The sequence below is a fragment of the Arachis ipaensis genome, chromosome B05, assembly GCF_000816755.2.
Source record: "Arachis ipaensis cultivar K30076 chromosome B05, Araip1.1, whole genome shotgun sequence".
In the NCBI taxonomy this organism is placed as follows: domain Eukaryota; kingdom Viridiplantae; phylum Streptophyta; class Magnoliopsida; order Fabales; family Fabaceae; genus Arachis; species Arachis ipaensis.
Window position 1 is genome coordinate 41,887,531 of NC_029789.2, and position 10,346 is coordinate 41,897,876.

Here is a 10,346-nt window from a genome sequence, read left to right on the forward strand (position 1 = left end):
GGACAATAACAGTGCCTTACCACTGTTACCAGCTCCAGACAACCCAGAGCCTGAACATGATCAGAAGTTAGAATTAAAACCCCAAAACCCCTTCCTCCACACCTCAAATATGCTTACCTTAAAGACGGGCAGAAGTTTCCGGTGATCATTGCAAGGGAACTCACTTCTCAACAGGAAGAGCAGCTACTTGGTGTGCTGAGGAGGCATAAGAAGGCGATTGGTTGGAGTTTGGCAGACATAGTAGGCATCAACCCTCAAGTCTGTGAGCATAGAATATTTTTAGAAGAAGTAGCAAGACTGATAAACCCCGATTTTATGGTTAATCTTGTGCTTATTCTGGGGATTTTATCAACTTTTCTCACATTTATTCAATGAAATAGCATGGTTTTGCAATTCTCCCTTGATTTGTGCTTAAATGTGAAAACATGCTTTTTAGGCCTTAAAATAGCTAAATTTAACTCACTTTAATTCCATTCGATGCCTTGATATGTTTGTTGAGTGATTTCATGATCCTAAGGCAAGTATTGGATGGAAGAAGTGAGGAGAAAAGCATGCAAGTGGGAGAACTCATGAAGAAATGAAGGAACCGTAAAGCTGTCAAGCCCGACCTCCTGGCACTCAATCGACCATAACTTGAGCTACAGAGGTCCAAATGAAGCGGTTCTAGTTGCGTTGGAAAGCTAACATCAGGGGCTTCGAAATGATATAAAATTTTCCATATGTTGACTGACGCATAGGGGCGCGCATGCGCCATGTACGCGCGCGCCACGATGGAGCACGTGGGTCCACTTTAGTGAAATCGCCCCCAGCGATTTCTGAAGCATTTTGGGCCCAATCCAACTCATTTCTGATGCTATTGAACTCAAGAATTGAGGGGGGAATGAACCAAGTAGTCATAGTTTAATTTTTCATCATGTTTTAGGATAGATTTCTAGAGAGAGAAGCTCTCTCTTCTCTCTAGAAATTAGGGTAGTTTAAGTTTAATTTTCTTAAATCCAACTTTTAATTCTTGTTTGAATTTAGTTCCTCCTTTTAATTTCTTGTTGTCACATCTCTACTCTTCTAGTTTTAATTGTCATTTCCTTTATTTTGTTCTCTTTTATGTTCATGGATGCTCTTGTTGGATTTGATTTACTTTTAATGCAATTTAATGTTTGATATTTCTTAATTGATGATTTGAATTGTTGATTTACTTTTCTTGCAATTGGTAGTTGATAGATTTTACTATTTCTTGTCATTTATTATGCTTTCCTTTTATGCCTTCAAAGTGTTTGATAAAATGCTTGGTTGGTCTTTAGAGTAGATTTTGAGCATTCTTGGCTTGGAAAGAGTAATTAGGCAATCTTGAGTCATGAAAACCCAACTCATGTTGGTGATCTAGAGTTGTTAGCTAATATTGTTAAGATGAATTAATCATTGCATGACTAGGATAGAAATCCTATGATCTCAAACCTTGCCATGAATGTCTCTCTTTATTAATTGCTTCCTTTAATTGCTCTCTTTACTTTTCTTGTCATTTACTTTCTTGCCCTCTCACCAATCAAAACCTCCTTGCATTTTCATAGCCAATAATTGAGCACTTCATTGCAATTTCTTGTGAGACGACCCGGAGTCTAAATACTCCGGTTAATTTTCATTTGGGGTTTGTTACATGTGACAACCAAATTTTTGTATGTAAGGACTCTTTGTTGGTGTAGAACTATACTTTACAACGAGAATTCATTCAATTGAGGAAATTCTATATCAACAAAATTTCACACATCAAAGACCTTTCTGTCAACCCCAGAGAAGACTGAACCCCACTATCTTAGAGGTTGTCAGAAAGGAAGTGACCAGACTACTTGAGGCAGATATCATCTATCCCATCTCAGACAGTGAATGGGTAAGCCCAGTACAAGTGGTGCCATAGAAGTCTGGAGTCACTGCAGTAAAGAATGAGCATGGAGAGCTCCTGACAACCAGAGTTCAGAACCCTTGGAGGGTCTGTATTGATTACAGACGCCTCAACCAAGCAACCCGTAAGGATCACTATCCTCTTCCATTCATTGATCAAATGTTGGATCGCCTGTCAGGTAAATCGCATTATTGTTTTCTAGATGGTTACACAGGTTATTTCCAGATTCATATAGCTCCCGAGGATCAGAAAAAGACCACTTTTACATGTCCTTTTGGGACTTATGCTTACAAGAGAATGTCCTTTGGCTTGTGCAATGCACCAGCTACTTTCCAGAGGTGCATGATGAGTCTTTTCTCTGATCTTATTGAGGACTGTATGGAGGTTTTTATGGATGATTTTAGTGTTTATGGCGATTCCTTTAGCCTTTGCTTAGATGGATTATCTAGAGTGTTAGATAGATGTGTCAGTACAAACCTGGTATTAAATTTTGAAAAATGTCACTTTATGGTTAAACAAGGGATTGTACTAGGACATGTTGTGTCTAATACTGGCATTTCTGTAGATCCAGCAAAGATGGATGTTATTTCTAGTTTACCTTACCCCTCTTCTGTGAGGGAGGTCCGTTCTTTCCTTGGCCATGCAGGTTTTTACAGGAGGTTCATTAAGGACTTCAATAAGGTAGCACTTCCCTTATCCAGACTACTACAGAAAGATATTGAGTTCGAGTTCAATGGAAATTACAAACAAGCGTTTTATAAGCTGAAGACTGCACTGACTCAAGCTCCAATTGTAAGAGGACCAGACTGGAGCCAACCATTTGAAATAATGTGTGATGCTTCCAACCATGCAGTAGGAGCAGCATTGGCTCAGCGTGAAGGTAAGGATCCTTTTGTTATTGCTTACGCGTCTAAAACCTTAGATGCCGCTCAGTCGAATTACACTACTACTGAGAAAAAGCTTCTTGCTATTGTTTTTGCTCTGGATAAATTCCGAGCCTATTTACTTGGTACTAAAGTAGTAGTGTATTCAGACCACGCAGCTCTAAAGTATTTATTATCTAAAAAGGAGTCCAAACCAAGGCTTATACGTTGGATACTGCTATTACAAGAATTTGATTTGGAAATTAAGGACAGGAGTGGTAACCAGAATTTAGTGGCAGACCACTTGAGTCGCCTTGAACATATTACAGATGATTCCACTCCTATATCTGATAATTTCCTATCTGATAACCTGCAAGCAGTATCTGAGATAGTTGATGCGGGCAGAAATTGACGAATTAAAAATTGTTAAAATATATACGTTGCAAGTATAGTTCTTAACTCACCAGAAATCTTCCTGTAAATTTAAAAAGGTGTCACAGAAAATTGAAATTTAAAATACTGGGAGTATGAATCCCAGGTCGTCTCCCAACGAATTGCAGAAAAGTGTGCTATTTTATTAATCAGAGGTTTTCAAAAAGGTTTGAGTTGAATAAGCAGGAAATTAAATTGATGAATTTGAATAATGCAAGTAAAAGCCTTGACTGGGAGTTAATTAGTTGGAATCCCTATTATTGTTGGAATACTCTCAAGATTAATTTATAATTAATGGTTGTCCTGTTTAGTTATCCTTTACTAGGTAAGGGAAAGTCAAACAAGTTGGAATACTACGTCTATTCACAAGTTGCAATCCACTTAATTAAAAGGGATTGGTGTTAGTGGCTAGAAGGAAATCCAACCATAAAACCCAATTATAATCTTTCTTTTAAGCTTTCCAACTCAAGAGTTCCTTTCAATCAACTCCCCATCAAGTTAGGGAACTACTCGCTCATTGTGAATGTAAAACTCATAACATATGAAAGGGAATTAGAGAAAGACATTGTAAATAAAAATCAAAATAATAACTTAAAGATAAAATCAATCCTTGTATTAAATAAGCCTAAAAATATTCCAATGGTTTTATTAAACAAAGCAAAGAACATGGGAGAGTAAGACCAAGTAAAGAAAACGAACTAGAATGACGAAGTCTTGATGAGGTAATAACTCTTCTCAATATCCCCAAACTATGAATGTAAAATAATAATCCTAAAAACTATGAATGTGTAGAGAGAAAACCTAGGGGAGGAGCAAAACTAGATCTCAAACTAAAACTGTGTAGAATGAATGTTTTCTTTTGGTTTCTGCATGTTCTCTGGCTCTAGTCTGCTGTTTCGGGCCAAAAACTGGGTCAAAATAGGGCCCGAAATCGCCCCCAGCGAATCTGCAAATTATGCAGGTCGCGCACGTCACGCGATCGCGTCGCTCATGCGGAGGCGTCATTCGCGTTTCTGCTTTGCCACGCGGACGCGTCGTCTATGCGGCCGCGTCACTCGTGTTGTTCCATCCGCGTGGTCGCATCATCCATGCGGCCGCGTCGATGCAAATTGCTCTTTTTCGCGCGGTTGCGTCATCCATGCGACCGCGTCGCCTCTCGCTGGTCATCTCCTCAATTTCTTGTGTTCCTTCCATTTTTGCAAGCTTCCCTTCCAATCTCCAACTCATTCATGCCCTATAAAGCCTGAAACACTTAACACACAGATCACGGCATCAATACTAATGCAAGCATCATGAGGTCTTTTCAAGGTTGTAATGGGGCCAAGGTAAGGGTAAGGATTCATATATGGCTAGTAAGCTTATAAATTGAATCTTTAATTAACCTAAGCTTTAACATAACCTATATATAGTCTATATAACTTAGAATTCACACCTAGCTACCCAGAATTTCCTTTTACATTCCATACTCATGTATCAACTTTTTATTTTAATTTTATCATATGTGCATTGATTTTTGAATTCTTAATTCAGCATTGGGGTGATTTTGTCCCCTTATTTATTGATTGATTTTTTTTTTAAAATAGAAACATAAAAATAAACATAGCTTATCCATGCACATAGATTTTTGATTCTTATAGTTTCACATGAGTAGGTATCCAAATTCTCATTAAATTATCATGACACATTCCCTTAATAACTTTTGTTCCCACAATTTCCCATACTTAACTAGCACACACAATTCTATCTTAAGCTAACCAAAGATTCAATTTGGGATATGCAATTGTTTTTCCGCTTAAGGCTAGTAATGTGGTGAAATATAGAACAAATGGGATTTAAAGGCTCAAAGTGGTTAACAAAGGTAATTGAAAAGGGTAGGCTTAATTTGGATAAGTGAGTTTAAACAAATAATAGCCTCAATCATATGCAAGCATACAAATATAATAAATATTGGACATATAAGATAAAACAAAATATAGATTACAATCATAGAGAAGTAAACACACAAGAATAAAATAGTTATGGTTAAATAATGTAACCATTCATAAAGGCTCAAATCTCACAGGTTGTGTGTTCTCTAGCTCAAAAATCATGTTCCAAATACAACTTCAAGCAAAATTAACATAAAAAATGTTTTTTAAAAATTAGTAAAATTTTGTTCCAAAGATAGAGTCTTAGAAGAAACTTATTGTCTTTTCAATCAGGTAGAGCATGCATGCAACTAACCTATTACTATGCAATTTATCCTATTCTATAAAGGAAAGAAAATCTAACTAAATATCCTAATTTATTGGTGCTAGGGAAGAGAAATTACCTCCGGAAGTCAGGTACTGACCGACCTCCCCACACTTAAGGCTTTGCACCATCCTCAGTGCCATCTGTCAGCAACTGGGGTGGGCTGGTAGCAGTATCTCCACAGTCGGGACCATCATGGCTCCCCTTGCTGGTAAAGAAAGTGGAGTCCGGGGTGTCTGAGTCCTTGAATTTTCCCTTGAGTAGCTCCTTGAGGTGTTTGAATCGGTGCTCGTTACGGCGCTCTCTTAACTTCGCTTTCTGTTCTTGCTGATCCAATCTTTTGATTATCTGCTGGAGCAGTTCATTAGTTGTAGGTGCTTGTGGTGTTGAAGAAGGAATATCTTCAACTGGAGCAGTAGGAAGGCTTGTAGTGGCTGCTGGAAGTCTGAGGTACTTCCCATTGGGGACATACTGATCATCCCGTGGACGCATGGCTTTGGTGTCTCCAGCTCTGTAGGAAACTCCGGTTACTGAGACAAGATCTGAGACCAAGGCGGGAAAAGGTAAGTTGCTCGCAATTTGTACATGTCCCATGGCATTCCGGATATGTCTTGGTAGATTCAGAGGCTGGTCTGTATGGATGCACCATAGTAGAACGGCCATGTCCGCAGTGAAGGAGGACTCGTGAGTGCTCGGAAAGACGTAATTGGACATGATTTGTGCCCATACGCGAGCCTCCAAGGTAAGTGCTGAAGCCGATATTCCCTTAAGGCGAGTACGATGGTATCCGTAGATCCAACGGCTGCTAGGTAATGCGATAACTCTGAGAACATCTTCCCAGTCAGATTGGTACTGCTGGCGTGTAACGACCCAACTTCCAATACGTCATGATCATACCAAAAGTAAGGCGTTACTGACCTGTTTTCCTTATTAACTATTTACTATTAAGCCTTTAGTTCGATATCGCGATTTAGTTTTATAGAAAATTCCAGAAAATTTTGTTTTTGTTTATCAAAATCATATAGCAAACATTTCAAAGTAATAATAATCACATAATTATTAATAATAATATCTGACATACAAAAGATTTCAAATAAAACTCAGATACAAATCCTATCCCTCTGTATAAAATAAAAATGTTAAGCAATAAGAACGAGGGAACTCTATGAAAGCAACTCAAATCAAAAACTTAACTCATAAATAAATTCTAGAATCGCCCGCAGCTTCAAACTGAATCTTCGAATCTGTTTTACTGAAATGGTGGAAGATTTTGGGGTGAGAACAAACCACACGTTCTCAGTAGGGAATGGGAATGTCGTAAAAGTAATGATTTACAAGCAAATAATTAACTCAAGTTTCCAATGTACTTTTCTTTATCAAACCTTTTCAAAAATTGCTTAAGACTTACTTGAAACCGTTTAAATCCCTTTCTTTAAATCATATTACTTACATAAAGTCTCAACCGCATTAGCAATTCATCAGCTACAAATAGCATTCCTTAACCATCACAGTAACTAAGTAAATCAACAACATAAATAATATACCCAAACCTCATTTCACAAATACCATTCCTCAATACTTTACTAAGTTCACAGCATCAACAAAAATATCTAATCAAACACACAAGCAAGTCACTAAAACAAACAGCACAATCACAAAGAAACAAGACAAGCAACACAAATTACAAAGAAATAAAACAAGCAAACACAATCAAATGCAGATGCGCAAATAAGGATGATGCATGTCTAGCCCTAGTGCAGGTTATGAGCTCATCTGTCGGTTACTAACCCGCTCCCGACGTTATCCAGCAACCTCTGTCTGGATAAGGCTTTCCTATTGGCTATACCCCTGTGTACAGGAAATAACCCCTCTGCCACCACAGGGTCCACTGGATGCAGGAAATAACACATCTGCCACTGCAGGGATGTACGCTGACAGACCTTCTGTATACAGGAAATAACCCCTCTGCCACTACAGAAATGGAACAGGTGGTCACGGTACTTCTGTAGCAGGAAATAACCCCTCTGCCTTACAGAAATAAAATATGGATCTGTACCGCAGGAAAGCGTTTCTCAGTGGTCGCACCATTATCTATTTGACTGCCTCACTGCAGCAGATGATCATACAAGTATATCTGGAATTGCCTTAACGCAACAAATGAATAAACACATCTCTTGGGTTGCCTCAAGCAACAAATGACCTTTCAACAGGTCTTCTGCTTTTTATTCTCTTTTATAATCATAAATACGCAAGCGGGACAAAACCCATGTCCTTGCCAGCAATTTCACAAACTGAATACCTTTCCTCAAAAGAATCAATGTAATTATCATCATAAGTTATCATTCCCGTTATTCATCTCCAGTTATATATTCTTATACAATATCTCTCTCTTTCTTTATTCAAATTCAAATATTATAAATTCGTCAAACTTCTAAAAAGTAATCCTTTATTTCAAGCTTAAAACATAATTCTTTTCATATAGAATCAATCTCAAAACATAGTTTCTTTCTTAAATAATTTAATTTTGAAACATAAACCTTTCTCTCGTAAATTGAATTCAAAATAGAATTATTCTTTTCTTAACTAAATAAAACTTAAATAATCATTTTTCCAAATCCAAATCTTCTAAAATAACTTCTCAAATAAAACTTCAGATTTTATAAAATTTCGGCAGCACCTCCCCTAAAACTCGGACTTAGCCACCCTTACGGGTTCCCTCTTTCTCAACAATTCAACAATCCTTTCTCAACAATTATCAAATACAAGATTCTCAAGCAACCAAAAAATCCACAATTCGTAATTCTCACATAATCCAACAATCCAATTTTCATCTCATCAATTTACAATTAAATTCATAATTCATAGAATCCTTTCAAATTAAACTCAATCAATTCTCCATCCATTTATCAGCAACTCCAATAACAGATTCTCAATAATTATCTCATCATAATTCAGTTTAAGAACTAACATCCTTCCATCAATTAAAATCAGAATTTTCATAAACCATTCTTTAAAAGTAAATCAGTCTAGCTTCAAAGATTCATAACTAATATTCCAAGCACCAACTTTTCATATTCCTAGTTATTTTTATAGTTCTTTAGTTATTAGCAAAGTTACCATTTTATTCTAAAGATCACACTTTAGGAAAATATTTCAGTAATCAACCTTCAATCCTTTAACTGTTCTCAAAATCAATTCTAGTTAATCTTAAATCAACAATAATAACCAACTTGACATAATCGAATAAAATCCGAATTTCCAAGAGATCTATTTGTGAAATAAACTTTAACTCGTTCTACAATTTTTATTTTCAATCTTGGTTCATTCAAACTGAATTCAATACTCCACACAAAATTATCCAATCAAATTAGCATATCCAGTAAATAACATTTTCCAAACCAGCTTGCAACAATGTCCATCATCTTCAAATAAATCTTAAGTCAACAACCAAATTAAGAAATCAATATAACCCGAAATTTAGGTAACAAGCATGGCCTCAAACCAAAATCAACCTCATCAATTAATCACTTACAACAATGAAACCAGCCACAATCACAGCCAAGTCAGAATCAATACAGATAGCTTACAATAAAATAACGGATCAGCAACAACAGGGTTTCCGAGCAGCTCCAGTGGCGGTAATGGCTGAGCCAACATAAACAATAGCAGAAACAGGGGCTGAGCAAAGGACAATGGTTCCAACCTTCGTGAACTCTCTCTCTCTCTCACCGCAGATGAGCTTTCTGACGGCAACAGCTTCTGATCACAGCACGACAACCTGGCACAGTGAAGATCCTTTCTTCCTCTACTCTGCGTATATTTCGTGATGTTGGTGATGGTAGCATCCAGCTAACCCTCCTCTTCCAGCAGCGGCTCCTTCGACAGCACCAAGGCACGACGGCGACGAAAGGCACGGCGGCACAACTTCACACAGTGGGTCGCACTCCTCCTTGCGTCACTGACTCACGTCCTCCTTCCTGAACGTCGCGCGTTCTCTCTCTTTGCTGGTCCTCGACAGTGATGGCTCCAAGGGAGATGACGAGCATGGACGGCGGTGGCTCCTCGTGGTGGTCGCCATCCTCTGTTCGGCGACGTCAGTGGCGGGACGGGCTTGGTGGGAGGCAGAACAATGACTGGGTAGCGACGATCGGCGTGGCTTCGACGGCGAGCAAGACGCGACTGAGTGTGACGGAGTGCGGTGGCGGCGCTGCTCCTCCCTCTTCTTCGCTGGCGCTCTCTCTTCCTGTCTTCTCCATATGTGTGCGTGCGTGTGTATAGTGAGGAAATGAGTGTGAGTTCGTTGGTGAGGCTGAGAGTGAGAGAGGTAAGTCTGTGTGTGTCATGTGGTGAGGGTAGCAGCGCTGACTTGGGGATTAAGGGTGAGTGTGTTAGCTGATGAGGGTGAAGGAGGGGTGGGGTGCGGCTGAGGCAAAGGAAAGCTAGGGTTAGGGTTCCTCAATTTGGGAATTAGGGTTTCTGATTCAATTTGGGAATTAGGATTAGAAATTAGGGATTTTATAAAGTAATATAGATAGATATGAATAGATATTTTGATAAAATTGAAGGGTAGAGTAATTTTAAAATCAAATGTACTCTATTAAAAATATTTAGGAACATTATTTATCATCATATTGCTAAGTTCAATCAATTATTTCTAATTTAAAATATAAAATGAACATGTTAATTATATTTTGTAAAGTACAACTTAAATTCAAATATCAATTTTCTAGATTAAATCATAGAAATCTCTATTATTTTTCTATCTTCGAAACTTTAATTTCAATTTATAAAATAATTAATTATAATAAAAATGGTACATAAATATTAATTGACTTAAACATAAAGTGTTTATAAAAATTAATCTAATCATTTCTAGTAAATTAATTCCTATGAGTTCAAATTAATAACATAATTCATTCAAAATA